We start from the raw sequence: 16,317 nt of genomic DNA, 5'->3' as shown, positions 1-16,317 counted from the left end.
TAACACACCACTGTAAAGCAATTATACTCCAATAAAGATGTTAAAAAAAAAAAGCTAAAGAATGATAAAAAAAAAAAAAAGAAAGATTGATAAGGGACCAAATGGGTAGGAAAGAGATTAACAATGTAGGCAATTCTTACCAGGCTCGTGGTGGAAAGATGAGATATGTCCAGTAGCAGAGCTGTGGAAACTATTAGAAAATGAGCTAATTTCAGCCTTCTCAGTGTGCCTTGGGAAATGGGAAGGTATTTTTCCCTTTGGGGCTTGTATTTTTTCCAATTGTCCTTGTTCAGGAAAGGGTTCATTCTTTGAGCAATGTCATCTCCTCCTATGATTTCTCAACTCTGCAAAGGAGAATAATTAGAGATTCATAGTGGACCAAAATAGAAAATGCTCAATGCGTGTAGCAGAGAAGTGGAAAATGTTCTGTCATGTAAACTGCATTGTTCCGGTTCCTGGCAACGCGAAGGAGCAATTCTCACCTATATAACTCACAATGAATGTTAGAATTCACCCCTCTTTCTGACTGGCCAATTTTCAGTCTTAATGGCAGTAGGATCATGAAGGGTCGTAAACTTGGTCAAGAGTAAGAAAAATTTCCTATAGCACAGATGCCTTTTCTTCCTCGGGCTGAGAGATGAGTGGCCTTTTATACATATTGTAGCTAGGTTCCATTTTCAGAATGTTTCTCATCAGTAAAACTTAGATTTCTATGTTTTACTGAGAACCTTCTATAAATCAGGCACTGTGCTAGGTATTTTCCACATTTTATTCATTCAAAAGAATTAGTCTTGAGCGACCATGATGTGTCAGACACTACCCTGAGATGCTAAGAGCACGGTGCTATCTCCTAATTAAAAAACATAAAGAGGAGTATGGCCACCTATCTTACAAATGAAAAAAATGTGAAATTCAGAGAAGTGAAGATCACAAAGTTATGCAATTAACATGTGACAGAGGGGAATCAAACTATTGAGAGTCCTCTAATATACTGGACTCTTAAAGCCTCCAGAAGCCCAGATCGGGACATATTCCTGGATCCAGTCCTGGAACAAGCCTTCCTGGTACCCAGGCTCCTTGAGTTTTTACCTCATTCTGTTTGTTCCCTGTTCACCATTGAAACTTAGCCCAGAGCCTCAGTTCCTGATACTCTCTGCCTCCCAAAGTGACAGTGACCTAATGTGACAACATAAGTTAAAGGGATAAGGCAAGGTAGACTTCCAAGAATCATTTTTTCCCAGGTACATTTTAACAGTGGCCTTCTGGAGACGCTAAGCCTATGTTTTGTCTGATAAGTTAAAAATTGGGATGGATGTTGTTGTTATCCATTCTAAGGCACAACATTGTAAATCAACTATACTTCAATAAAAAAAAATTTTTTTAATTGGGATGGTTGAAGAAAGATAGCATGTAGGCAAGGTGGGAGACAGGTCTGTCAGTAAAAGCCTCTGGAGTCAGACCCTTTCTGGTTTCACTTATGGCCCAGTTCTGGGAGCTGTCATCATGGCAACCCAGAGTCTCACTGATTTCCTGTTGGTTGGGTGAACAAAGATAGCCGTGCATCACAAAGGTATTCTGAAGAGATTTCTTCCCAATAACCAAGGAGACTTGGATTTAAAATCACCTTTATTTAGCCAAACTGAAGGAAAATAAAGTTGACAAATATGGTATTAGCTCAAGTCAATGAGTGGATGGCTTTGTGTAGGATTGCTATTGGGGGTAGCCCCAGATGACTCACCAAAACAATTCTCTGTCACCTGGCAGAGTCGTAGAAGCATCATTTTGTATAATCCACCTACTTCGTTTAGGTCCCTTGTGCTGTTGCAGCGTGAACTATTACATTTATAGTCATGCTGTTAGAATGTAGTTCGGTCAACGTGTCTGATTAACAGTCTACAAACCTCAATGTTGTACATTTGCCATTCAGATGAAAAGTTCTCTTTCCACAGCACAAACACAGTCAGGCAATATTTTTTTAATTGAAAAACATAAAATAAAATCAAGTAACTTCAAAGTTCTAAGAAATTAGTAGTCAAGGTAGCTCACAAATAATTCATTTTTAATGATTCTGGATATACTTAGGGATGTTTCAGCATATCCTAACAGGAAAATCCAGCTGTTATTTATTTTCATAGACACATACCATTACTTCTACAGCAAAATATTTTTTATTGACAAAATGGTTTATTTTGTTGCCAAAATGAAGATTCCTTTTGTAATGTTTATTTATCTATCAGTTTCCATCCTTTGAGTGCTGGAATAAGTCCTAGCCTGATATTATCACTAAGTGTGTCTATTTTCATTTTATTTCTCAATCTTCATTTCTGAAGTTTTCAACAGATAATTTGCTTTGTAAAAGGATTAGAAGCTGAAGTTGGCTTGATAGTTTCAAGTACCTTTTGTTTTCTCCAATGATTTATAAAGGAACCTCTAGATTCAGAGTTTATCTTTTCCATCTTCGTCTTACATTGCTCAAGGAAGCATGAGTCTGATCGCTGAGATAATATTCTTTCTTGGACAGAGTTATGCCAAGGTCTGTTTGGATGTAAACCCACCAATGATTAGGCTATCATCGAGTCAGGATGAAGTATTGGATCTGTGTGAATCATCATAAATCATTATATAAGGATAGTATATTTCTTTGATTGGAGAGTCCAGTGACTTAATAGTGCTTAGTACTACAAAAAAGAAAATGCGTAAGGGGGTCAACGTCACGGTGTACCAACATTGGACCTCAGATGACCAAATATTAAACACACACACACACACACACACACACACATACACACTTAAAGAAATTCTGTTGTGTTATGGCATCCTCAGGACCAACACCCTCATTACAACTCTGTCACAGTGTGTCCTAGCCAGGCAGGTAGCAGAAATGTTTGGAACTATATTCATGGATATGCTCCAATAAGCATAATAGGGTACAGGAATAGATGGGAGAAATTTGAGCTTCATTTTTTAGTCATATCAGGGGACCTTCTACCTTTTCAGCTCACTCAGACTTGGAATTTATCCAAATCAAGGCTCCAGGTTCTTTCTAGAACTCCTCGTGGGTATGTGTTTGTTTAACCCGGCTAACACTGATGCGTTGCTCATGACCTAACTCATCTGGGAAAGTCCTCCGTTTCCCCAGCCTGCCCCCGCTCCTGATCTGAACTCAGTGTCACTCCTGTGTGCTCCCCTTAGTGATTTTTTTTGTCACTGCCCTTATTGCATTGTATTGAAGAGTCTGTTACTAGGGAAGTATTTCTCCTTCCTTTACGTGTGGATTTCTTAACAGGAAGGACTGAGCCAAGTTTATCTTGTCTCCCCCATGCCCAACACAGAGCCTAGCTATAGAATAAACTCTGAAGAAACTTTCACTGGGTGGTTGAATATATATATATATATATATATATATATATATTTTTTTTTTTTTTTTTTTTTTTTTTTTTTTTTGCGGTACATGGGCCTCTCACTGTTGTGGCCTCTCCCGTTGCGGAGCACAGGCTCCGGACGCGCAGGCTCAGCGGCCATGGCTCACAGGCCCAGCCGCTCCGCGGCATGTGGGATCTTCCCAGACCGGGGCACGAACCCGTGTTCCCTGCATCGGCAGGCGGACTCTCAACCACTGCACCACCAGGGAAGCCCGTTAAATATATTTTTGAGAATCCCACAGGGACTTCTTTATTTGCACCAGAAGTCTCTCTTCATCTCATCTGATTGCGTTTCACAAAGCCAAGGGTTAGGGAAAGAGGATGGAAGAGCATTAGCTTGTAAAACACCTTACTACTGCCCTGTGAACAAGAACCTGTAATTTGGGGGCTCTTATCAGTGAAGATTATCCTTAAAACTAAATTTCAGAATTTTAACTACTCATATTCTCTATTGTAACATCATCATTTCTTATACTATTGTTATGGCTTTGAATACTGTTTTCGAAAGGAAACATTTGATTGAAATCATTTTCTTGGGGAGTTCCCTGGTGTCCTAGTGGTTAGGATTCTGGGCTTTCACTGCCATGGCCCGGGTTCAATCTCTGGTCAGGGAACTGAGATCCCACAATCTGCGTGGAGCAACCAGAAAAAAAAAAAAAGGATTGAAATTCATTTTCTTTAGATATTTTTATTACACTTCATGAGCTACATTTTCTCAGCATGCAAATCCCACTCTGGAAACATGATAGGCACTTTTGATAGTTAACTCTTTTAGATATTTTGTTGCTTGCAGAAACTCTAAGTAAGTTTTAAAATAGCACCTTCCTTAAAAATTACATTTTATATTAAACTTTGTATCTTGGGATAATTATAGATTCACTGCAGTTATAAGAAATAACACAGAGAGATCTGTGTACCTTTTACCCAGTTTCCCCCAATGTTAACATCTTGCAGAACTATTTACAATATCACAAGCAGGATATTAACACTCTTACAGTCAAGATACAGAACATTTTCGTCACTGCGAGAATGCCTCCTGTTGCCCTTTTATAGCCACATCTGCTTTTTTTCCCTTGCCCATTCCCACCTTAAACCCTGGCAAACATTCATATCATCATTTCAAAAATGTTATATAAATGGAATCATCCAGTCTATAACTTTGGGGAGTTGGCTCTTTCCATTCAGCATAATTCTTTGGAGATCTTCCCTTAGCATAATTCTCTGGAGGTTTATCCAGATGGTGTGAATATCACTAGTTCATTCCTTTTTTTATCAATTTTTATTAGAGTGTAGTTGCTTTACAATGCTGTGTTAGTTTCTGCTGTACAGCAAAGTGAATCAGCTATACATATACATATATCCCCTCTTTTTTGGATTTCCTTCCCATTTAGGTCACCACAGAGCACTGAGTAGAGTTTCCTGTGCTGTACAGTACGTTCTCATTAGTTATCTATTTTATACCTAGTGTCAATAGTGTACATATGTCAATTCCAATCTCCCAGTTCATCCCACCACCACGCCCCCTTCCCCCTTGGTACCCATAGGTTTGTTCTCTATGTCTGTGTCTCTATTTCTTCTTTGCAAATAAGATCATCTGTACCATTTTTCTAGACTCCACATATATGCGTTAATATATGATATTTGTTTTTCTCTTTCTGACTTACTTTACTCTGTATGACGGTTCATTCCTTTTTATTGCCGAATAGTATTTCACAGGATGGCTGTTTAACCATTCACCCATTGAAGGACACCTGGATGATTTCCAACTCGGGGCTATTACAGATAAAGTTGCTATCAATATTCATGTACTACGGTTTTTGCGCGAACATAAATTTTCAGTTGTCTGGGAAGAAGCCCAGGAGTGTGATTGCTGGGTCATATGGTAATTGCATGTTTAGTTTAGTGTTTTTTTTTTTTTAAAGAAACTGCCCAAAAATTTCCAACATGGCTGTACCAATTTATATCCCCAACAGCAATGTGACAGTGATTCAGTGTTTCTGCATCCCCCCGCCCCAGAAGTTAGTGGTGTCACCTTTTTATTTTAGCCATTATGGTAGGTGTATAGGGATATCTCATTTGGGGGTTAATTTGCATTTCCCTAATGGCTACTGATGTTGAGCCTCTTTTCATGTGCTTATTTGCCATCTGTATGTTCTCTTTTGTGAAATGTTTCTCCCTGCCTTTGCCCGTTTTTTAATTGGATTGTTTTTGACAGTTGAGTTTTGAGAGTTCTTTATATATTCTTGAGAGCAGTCCTCCATCGGATGTGGTTTACACATATTTTCTCCCAGTACGTAGCTTATTCTCTTTACCAAGTCTTTTCCAGAGCAAAAGTTTTTAATTCGGATAAAAATAATTTTTTACACTTAGTTGGCAACCAGATACCTATGGAAAACCTTGTCCAAGATAATGTAAAATCGTTTATATGTATTCAGAGAGATCTCTCCCCTTATGTCATGCAAATTTAACCTTCACAGTAACGATGAAAACAGAATCCTAAATTATAAATCGGCTAATTGTTTTTCTTGCTCCAATCTTTCGCTATAAAGTCACTTCCGATAACATTTGTTGAGTACCTACTCTGTGTTGAGTCATAAGGATACAAAACTCAATCTGTGGTTTATTTGTTTCAGGCACTTACGTTTGCTTGATTACATCTAAATTTTTATTTGGTAATTTCCATCCAGGAAGCTCATGATAGTTTTGTTTTCTAAATCTTCCCTGCCTCATGATGAAAAGAGAAATAAGGCCTTAACTTTGCTTTCGACTGTGGCACGCGAAGAAATAAAATGAAATAACTTGTACGTCCCTCCCCAAAACACAGTCAGAACGTTCTCCCAATCTTGACTTTTCCTTCTCAAACCCTATTTAGCAAACCACGCTATTTCTTAGGACATAAAAGGTTGCTTTCAAAATACATCAGAATTTAATAAAAAGTCATGATAACTAAGCACTGTTGAAAACTACTTATCGTATTAAAATTGAAAGGCTATTTTACTGTGCCGTGTTTATAAATACATGAAAATGAAATGTACATTTGGACAATACTTAGATTTAACCACTGAAACGTGAGAAGGTAGGACTATAAATGGTTGTTTCTATGTTTTTATTTTTACTAGTGTCTGATTACTTTAAAAACCGTCCTTATTTTTGGTTGCCATGATCTTTACTAGAGAGAGCATCTCTTAACTTGAGAAGGTGGAGGTGAATTTGATTCAGCTGAGCTTAGCAGAGAGAATTGAATGATGACTAAGAGTGCCACAGGAGAACATGTGTCATCATAGTTGTTTCCATGGTGAGGAACTGTGATGTTACAACCTCATTAAGACTGTGATTCAATGACTATTTAGACAGAGGATAATAAAAAGTAGAAGTTCACCAGGATGTATGCCATCTTTGCTTTATTTGATGTTATTAATTAAAATAAAGGGCTGGGTATTTCTCTTAGTGAAATAATATAAAGATATTACATGCATTCAGACATGCCTGAACACGGCTATGCCAGTTTTAAATGGAAGGTTTTTCAAACACCAAAAAAATTCATAAGGTGAATTTGACTTAGAATTGTGTATTCATAAGAAAAGACCCTTTCTTCTCACATTCTGAAAAGCCTGCTCATTCATTAATCACAGTTAAATCCAGGCAAGGTTTTTTCAGTATACTTACTCTTTGATGAGTTAATGGTCTTGTTTTTCAGTTTAAAATATTGGCCTTGAGTAAATAGAGAGAAAAGGTCTTAGTGCTCGCAGACTCAGAGATTAAGCACATAGCTTTAGATTTAAAATTAGGCCCTTTCCCTGATAGTTACGGCTGGTACACGCTTTAGGCTAGGTTTCTATGACAAAAGCAGATGCAGATGAATTGGCAGTGATGGTGCCTGCTTGCTGTTTGTAACCACCTCCGTGGTAGCAAACATCCAGGCTACGAGAAGCACATACTTGGCGCTATGAATCAATTTAGCTTATCCACCTGGGAATTTGCAAACCTTCCTCTCACTTTTTGATATCAATATCGAGACAATTCCTTTGATTTCAAGGGTGCTCAAGGATTTCAGAAAGCAGCTTTTCCTTTGGAGTCTCGAGAGAGAACGTTCAAACAGCCAACTGGTTTTTCAACCAGAAATTAGAAATCGAATGCTGACAATTGGCCTCAAAGCCTAGACTAATGGAAAAGGCATCACGACCTTGAGTTATGGACTATATTTTATGACTGTATGACCTTCAACTCTGATACTTAATTTTCTCCTAAAACTTAAGCTGTGAAAACCTTGACTGTATCACAGAATTGTTGTATGAATTCAAAATAAAGCATATTTAAAGCTCCTAGTTCAGTGCATGGTATTATAAGGTCAGTGCTCAATAAATGGTAGTGACTTTTCCTCTCCACAACAGATGTCAGAAAGGTCTGATCCCATTAATGTTTCACTCAAGTAAGGATGAATTTCTTTTGCCATTCCCAAAGCGTACAGAAGGTGAATTCTTCACCATTTGCATCCCACTCTCACTGTGGAACACACAATTGTTACTCAGCTGGTGTAACAGGAGAGACCGAGCTACACAAGAGAGGAAAGCGTCTGCTTCTCCCCACTATACTCTGACACCCTCCCCCCCCCCCCCCACTTTGCACCAATTCAAAGACTGTCTTCCTTGTGTTGGGTTACCTGAGCCTCAACTCAAAAGAATTGCATTCATTATGAGCTAAAGGAAGTCAGATCCACTTTCTGCCGCGTTGGCCCTCTGGCTCTTTGGCACTTCCCATGCCCTCCTCGTTTGGAAAGGCTTCATCATTTTCTGTCTCACAAAGCAGTCCTATTGTTGCTTCTTTCAACTGCAGGGAAAAGGGGAAATATCTCACTCAGGCCTGCAGAATAGTGCAAGTCCCTGGAAGGAAAGCTTTCAGAGTAAAACCCAAGTTGCCCCTGAGAGATTCCAAAATGCAATTGTTTTACCTTTTTAAAAATTCTTAGCAAAACTTCAAAATCCTCCTCAACAGTGTATCGCAAAGCTTGTGATTGGGCCAAAAGGCTTGTTTCCCTGTGTACCCAAAAGAGTATATATACATCGATTAAGAAAACACAAAGATTAGAAATAGATTTATTGAGGACATGCCGTTGAAAACAGGCTCTATTGAACCTACTGTCTTTTCAGAGGGTTGCCAAGCTAAACTTGAACTAGTCTATTGAAGGTGGATTCCAAAGTTGAAATAAAGTGAGCTTTTATATTCAGTTAAGTATAATAATACTTGGTGGAGGGTTGTTGAATATGTTAAATGCATCTCAGAAAGCAGGAAAGCATACGTCTGTCTTTATACTAAATGGTCAAGGTTTTCTCATTCACCTTTTTGTAAACCCATGGCTCAACATTTCCCAGGCCATTCACGTATCTACTCCCATCACACTAAGTGGTTAATTTGATGATGTACTTCCTCTAGTGACAAACTACGATGGTAGTTTGGTAAACGATAAGATAAGTGAAGGAATAGTGGGAGAGAGGAATAAGTGGATTGTTACATGTGCAAAGATGCCACCAGGTGGACCTGGTTAAGAAATCGACTTGGGGGCTTCCCTGGTGGCGCAGTGGTTGCGAGTCCGCCTGCCGATGCAGGGGACACGGGTTCGTGCCCCGGTCCGGGAAGATCCCACATGCCGCGGAGCGGCTGGGCCCGTGAGCCATGGCCACTGAGCCTGCGCGTCCGGAGCCTGTGCTCCGCAACGGGAGGGGCCGCAACAGTGAGAGGCCCGCATACCGCAAAAAAAAAAAAAAAAAGAAATCGACTTGGGAGCTTGAATAGGAGGGAAATTGGGAAAAGTGGCAGCTAATACAGCAAAACAGCAATGGTTTGATGTCTGGAGAAAGAACGCAAGGACAGATTTTACAAAGTTTCCCATTTTGTACCAGGATTTCTCTGCATGAACACAAATTCCTTGTAAGGATTCTAGATTGTGTCGTGGGCTGATGTACATTTTTTTCCCACAATAGCTACTAGCAATCTACATATCATTTACCAAACTTTACTAGACAGGAGTATATATGATTCTTTGTCACTTACATAAACCTGGTCCTGCCTTTGCTAGGAAGTCATGCTTTTCCAGAATGCACGTCATTGTGAAGTTTCTTAAATTTAAAGTAAGAAAAAAAAACGTATGGCTCTAGAAAATAGCCTAGTAATTTTTGACATTGTGGACTCTCCGTGTGTGCCTGTCTTGGAGTCATATCAATGGCAAAATGCTTTCATACTGCCTGGAGATTAAATTAGATACACAATACAATTTCCTTATGTTTTCCACATATGAATAATTTTACTTGCACGGTATTTTGAGTAGATGAAACACATCTTCATCTTCTATTTTTCTACTTTGTAAAACAGCCAACGCAACATCAGCCAAGTCATTAAACCAGTTGACTTGTTAATGGATTGACATAATTCAAGCGTTTTCCAAAGGGTGAACCCATATTTGCGTAATCCCATGTACTTTCATCGGTCTGTTCCCCAACGCCATGATAAGGAGCGTCATATTTTTTTGGAAGTCTGACAATTTTGTCAAAAGTAGAAGAGATACTATTGACTAGTGCAAATCCGGTGATTAAAAAGAGCATATCTAACAGATGAGGCCACTTTTAGAAAGTCATTCTGCCCCTCTGGGCCTTGTCCACTTTGCCTCGAAAGTAAGAGGTGGGACTAACTCACCTCAAAGGTTCCTGGAAGCTTTAAATGTCTACAGTTGATTTCTGGAGCAAGACCAAACAAAGAAGCACTTCCTAGCTGCTGCTGTTATAATAGTGGGTGGTTCAAAGAGAAGAAGTAGCCACCCCTGGCTGTTTCTTGCAAGGCAGTAACAAGTTGGATCATCACCTGACGACCACATAGGAATAGCCAACAAAGAGGCCATCTGTTCATGTGCCCTGTCTACTAAGGAATCTCCCCAACAGTGTGCTGGTCCATCTCTTTGTTTCTGAGGATTACTGAACCACCTGATTGGCCCTTCTCTACAACCTCACTCTGTTTGCTTCACCTTCTGGGTGACGTGTGCTTCAGATGTGCAACTGAAGGCCTAAATGTTAGCCCTGATTGAAAATGAACGTAACCCCAAATGATGGGCAACAATGACATTGCCCAATTGATTTCTAATTTCTCTCCTCGCTTTGCATTAATTCATTTATTTTGGTTAGAATGGCCTAGATTCGTTTTTCTTTTCTTCCCATGAAGTCCAGGATTAGTATCTATTGAGATCAATTAGAGAAATCCTAGTTGACTGTCACAAACCATCTCAGAATTCATCAAAATTGAGGGTGTTTCGTATGGATTCCTAAATGCTTTATTTTATTCTTTTTTGAATTTTATTTTATTTATTTTTTATACAGCAGGTTCTTATTACTTATCTGTTTTAATACATATTAATGTATGTATGTCAATCCCAATCTCCCAATTCATCCCACCACCACCACCCCCGCCACTTTCCCCCTTGGTGTCCATACGTTTGTTCTCTACATCTGTGTCTCAATTTCTGCCCTGCAAACCAGCTCATCTGTACTGTTTTTCTGCGTTCCACATATACGCATTAATATACAATGTTTGTTTTTCTCTTTCTGACTTACTTCACTCTGTATGACAGTCTCTAGATCCATCCACCTCACTACAAATGTCCCAATTTCATTCCTTTTTATGACCAAGTAATATTCCATTGTACATACGTACCACATCTTCTTTATCCATTTGTTTGTCCATGGGCATTTAGGTTGCTTCCATGACCTGCCTGTTGTAAATAATGCTGCAATGAACATTGGTGTGCATGTGTCTTTTTGAATTATGGTTTTCTCTGGGTATATGCCCAGTAGCAGGATTGCTGTGTCATATGGTAGTTCTATTTTTAGTTAGTTAAGGAACCTCCATACTGTTCTCCATAGTGGCTGTATCAATTTACATTCCCACCAACAGTGCAGGAGGGTTCCCTTTTCTCCACACCCTCTCTAGCATTTGTTCTTTGTAGATTTTCTGATGATGCCCATTCTGAATGGTGTGAGGTGATACCTCATTGTAGTTTTGATTTGCATTTCTCTAATAATTAGTGATGTTGAGCAGCTTTTCATGTGCTTCTTGGCCATCTGTATGTCTTTTTTGGAGAAATGTCTATTTAGGTCTTCCAACCAGTTTTTGATTGGGTTGTTTGTTTTTTTAATATTGAGCTGCATGAGCTGTTTATATATTTTGGAGATTAATCCTTTGTTAGTTGATTCATTTGCAAATATTTTCTCCCATTCAGAGGGTTGTCTTTTTTTCTTGTTTGTAGTTTCCTTTGCTTTGCAAAAGCTTTGAAGTTTCGTTAGGTCCCATTTGTTTATTTTTGTTTTTATTTCCATTACTCTAGGAGGTGGATCAAAAAAGGTCTTGCTATGATTTATGTCAAAGAGTGTTCTTCCTATGTTTTCCTCTAAGAGTTTTATACTTTCTGGTCTTACATGTAGGTCTCTAATCCATTTTGAGTTTATTTTTGTGTTAAGGGAGTGTTCTAATTTCATTCTTTTACATGTAGCTGTCCAGTTTCCCAGCACCACTTATTGAAGAGGCTGTCTTTTCTCCATTGTATATCCTTGCCTCCTTTGTCATAGATTAGTTGACCATAGGTGTGTGGGTTTATCTCTGGGCTTTCTATCCTGTTCCATTGATCTATATTTCTGTTTTGGGTCCAGTACCATATTGTCTTGATTACTGTAGCTTTGTAGTATAGTCTGAAGTCAGGGAGTTTGTTCCTCCTCCTCCATTTTTTCCCCTCAAGTTTGCTTTGGCTATTGGGGGTCTTTTGTGTCTCTATAAAAATTTTAAGATTTTTTTGTTCTGGTTCTGTAAAAAATGGCACTGGTAATTTGATAGGGATTGCACTGAATCCGTAGATTGCTTTGGGTAGTGTAGTAATTTTCACAATATTGATTCTTCCAATCCAAGAACATGGTGTATCTCTCCATCTGTTTGTGTTATCTTTGATTTCTTTCATCAGTGTCTTATAGTTTTCTGAGTACAGGTTTTTACCTCCTTAGGTAGGTTTATTCCTAGGTATTTTATTCCTTTTGTTGCAATTGTGAATGGGATTGTTTCCTTAATTTCTCTTTCTGATCTTTCATTGTTAGTGTATAGGAATGCAAGAGATTTCTGTGCATTAATTTTGTATCCTGCAACTTTACCAAATTCATTGATTAGCTCTAGTAGTTTTCTGGTGGCATCTTTAGGATTCTCTATGTATAGTATCATGTCATCTGCAAACAGTGACAGTTTTAACTTCTTTTCCGATTTGTATTCATTTTATTTCTTTTTCTTCTCTGCTTGCTGTGGCTAAAACTTCCAAAACTATGTTGAATAATAGTGGCGAGAGTGGACATCCTTTTCTTGTTCCTGATCTTAGAGGAAATGCTTTCAGTTTTTCACCAAAACTGAGAATGATGTTTGCTTTGGGTTTGTCATATATGGCCTTTATTATGTTGATGTAGGTTCCCTCTATGCCTACTTTCTGGAGAGTTTTTATCGTAAATTGGTGTTGAATTTTGTCAAAAGCTTTTTCTGTATCTATTGAGATGATCATATGGTTTTTATTCTTCAGTTTGTTAGTATGGTGTATCACATTGATTGATTTGTGTATATTGAAGAATCCTTGCATCCCTGGGATAAATCCCGCTTGATCATGGTGTTTGATCCTTTTAATGTATTGTTGGATTTTGTTTGCTAGTATTTTGTTGAGGATTTTTGCATCTGTATTCATCAGTGATATTGGTCTGTAATTTTCTTTTCTTGTAGTATCTTTGTCTGGTTTTGGTGTCAGGGTGATGGTAGCCTCATAGCATGAGTTTGGGAGTGTTCCTTCCTCTGCACTTTTTTGGAAGAGTTTGAGAAGCATGGGTGTTAGCTCTTCTCTAAATGTTTGATAGAATTCACCTGTGAAGCCATCTGGTCTTGGACTTCTGTTTCTTGGAAGATTTTTAATCACAGTTTCAATTTCATTACTTGTGATTGGTCTGTTCATATTTTCTGTTTCTTCCTGGTTCAGACTTGGAAGGTTATACCTTTCTAAGAATTTGTCCATTTCTTCCAGGTTGTCCATTTTATTGGCATAAAGTTGCTTATAGTAGTCTCTTAGGATGCTTTGTATTTCTGTGGTGTCTGTTGTAACTTCTCCTTTTTCATTTCTAATTTTATTGATTTGAGTCCTCTCCCTCTTTTTCTTGATGAGTCTGGCTAAAGGTTTATCTTCTGAAAGAACCACCTTTTAGTTTTATTGATCTTTGTTATTGTTTTCTTTGTTTCTATTTCATTTATTTCTGCTCTGATCTTGATGATTTCTTTCCTTCTGCTAACTCTGGGTTTTGTCTGTTCTTCTTTCTCTAGTTCCTTTAGGTGTAAGTTTAGATTGTTTATTTGAGATTTTTCTTCTTTCTTGAGGTAGGCTTGTATTGCTACAAACTTCCCTCTTAGAACTGCTTTTGTTGCATCCCATAGGTTTTGGATCTTCATGTTTTCGTTGTCATTTGTCTCTAGGTATTTTTTGATTTCCTCTTTGATTTCTTCAGTGATCTCTTGGTTATTTAGTAACGTATGGTTTAGCCTCCATTTGTATGTGTTTTTTACTATTTTTCCCTGTAATTCATTTTTAATCTCACAGTGTTGTGGTTGCAAAAGATTCTTGATATGATTTCAATTTTCTTAAATTCACTGATGCTTGATTTGTGACTCAACATGTGATCTATCCTGGAGAATGTTCTGTGTGCACTTGAGAAGAAAGTGTAATCTGCTGTTTTTGGATGGAATGTCCTATAAATATCAATTAAATCTATCTGGTCTATTGTGTCATTTAAAGCTTCTGTTTCCTTATTTATTTTCATTTTGGATGATCTGTCCATTGGTGTAAGTGAGGTGTTAAAGTCCCCCACTATTATTGTGTTACTGTCGATTTCCTCTTTTATAGCTGTTAGTTGCCCTATGTATTGAGGTGCCCTATGTATTGAGGTGCTCCTATGTTGGGTGCATATATATTTCTAATTGTTATATCTTCTTCTTAGATTGATCCCTTGATCATTAGGTAGTGTCCTTCCTTGTCTTTTGTAACATTCTTTATTTTAAAGTCTACTTTATCTGATATGAGTATAGCTACTCCAGCTTTCTTTTGATTTCCATTTGTATGGAATATCTTTTTCCATCCCCTCACTTTCAGTCTGTATGTATCCCTAGGCCTGAAGTGGGTCTCTTGTAGACAGCATATATATGGGTCTTGTTTTTGTATCCATTCAGCAAGCCTGTGTCTTTTGGTTGGAGCATTTAATCCATTCACGTTTAAGGTAATTATCAATATGTATGTTCCTGTTACCATTTTCTTAATTGTTTTGGGTTTGTTTTTGTAGGTCCTTTTCTTCTCTTGTGTTTCCCAGTTGGAGAAGTGCCCTTAGCATTTGTTGTAGAGCTGGTTTGGTGGTGCTGAATTCTCTTAGCTTTTGCTTGTCTGCAAAGCTTCTGCTTTCTCTGTCGAATCTGAATGAAATCATTGCCAGGTAGAGTAATCTTGGTTGTAGGTTCTTCCCTTTCATCACTTTAAATATATCGTGCCACTCCCTTCTGGCTTGTAGAGTTTCTGCTGAACAATCAGCTGTTAACCTTATGGGAGTTCCCTTGTGTGTTATTTGTTGTTTTTCCCTTGTTGCTTTCAATAATTTTTCTTTGTCTTTAATTTTTGCCAATTTGATTACTATGTGTCTTGGCGTGTTTCTCCTTGGGTTTATCCTGGGACTTGTGCCTGGGACTCTCTGTGCTTCCTGGACTTGGGTGGCTACTTCCTTTCCGATGTTAGGGAAGTTTTCGACTATAATCTCTTCAAATATTTTCTCGGGTCCTTTCTCTCTGTCTTCTCCTTCTGGGACCCCTATAATGTGAATTTTGTTGCATTTAATGTTGTCCCAGAGGTCTCTTAGGCTGTCTTCATTTCTTTTCATTCTTTTTTCTTTATTCTGTTCCACGGCAGTGAATTCCACCATTCTGTCTTCCAGATCACTTATCTGTTCTTCTGCCTCAGTTATTCTGCTATTGATTCCTTCTAGTATTTTTCATTTCAGTTATTGTATTGTTCATCTCTGTTTGTTTGTTCTTTAATTCTTCTAGGTGTTTGTTCTTTACTTCTTCTAGGTCTTTGTTAAACATTTCTTGCATCTTCTCTATCTTTGCCTCCATTCTTTTTCCGAGGTCCTTTTGCCTCCATTCTTTTTCCGATAGTGAAGATCATCTTGACTATCATTATTCTGAATTCTTTTTCTGGAAGGTTGCCTATCTCCACTTCATTTCGTTGTTTTTCTGGGGTTTTATCTTGTTCCTTCATCTGGTACAAAGTCCTCTGCCTTTTCATTTTGTCTATCTTTCTGTGAATGTGATTTTCCTTCCACAGGCTGCAGAATTGTAGTTCTTCTTGCTTCTGCTGTCTGCCCTCTGGTGGATGAGGCTATCTAAGAGGCTTGTGCAAGCTTCCTGATGGGTAGAGCTGGGTGTTGCTCTGGTGGGCCGAGCTCAGTAAAACTTTAATCTGCTTGTCTGCTGATGGGTGGGGGTGGGTTCCCTCCCTGTTGGAGCCTGTCCAGCTCTTTGGTGAGGCTTATGGTGGACTCTGGGAGGGCTCACACCAAGGAGTTCTTCCCAGAACTTCTTCTGCCAGTATCCTTGTCCCCACAGTGAGCCATAGCCACCCCCTGCCTCTGCAGGAGACTCTCCAATACTAGCAGGTAGGTCTGGTTCAGTCTCCTATGGGGTCACTGCTTCTTCCCCTGGGTCCCGATGCACACACTACTTTGTGTGTGCCCTCCAAGAGTGGAGTCTCTGTTTCCCCCAGTCCTGTCAAAGTCCTTCAGTCAAATCCCGCTAGTCTTCAAAGTCT

At 38.6% G+C, this 16,317-nt stretch overlaps 1 protein-coding gene across 1 annotated transcript in view; it reads left to right on the top strand.

The window, feature by feature from the left end:
• NRG1 (neuregulin 1) overlaps positions 1–16,317 on the top strand; it is a 1,014,644-nt gene that overhangs the window by 708,041 nt on the left and 290,286 nt on the right. The window lies entirely within an intron of this gene.

Source organism: Pseudorca crassidens, chromosome 21 (assembly GCF_039906515.1).
Source record: "Pseudorca crassidens isolate mPseCra1 chromosome 21, mPseCra1.hap1, whole genome shotgun sequence".
Lineage (NCBI taxonomy): Eukaryota > Metazoa > Chordata > Mammalia > Artiodactyla > Delphinidae > Pseudorca > Pseudorca crassidens.
The sequence above is the reverse complement of the archived record's forward strand: the minus strand, read 5'-3'. Positions and strand labels throughout refer to the sequence as shown.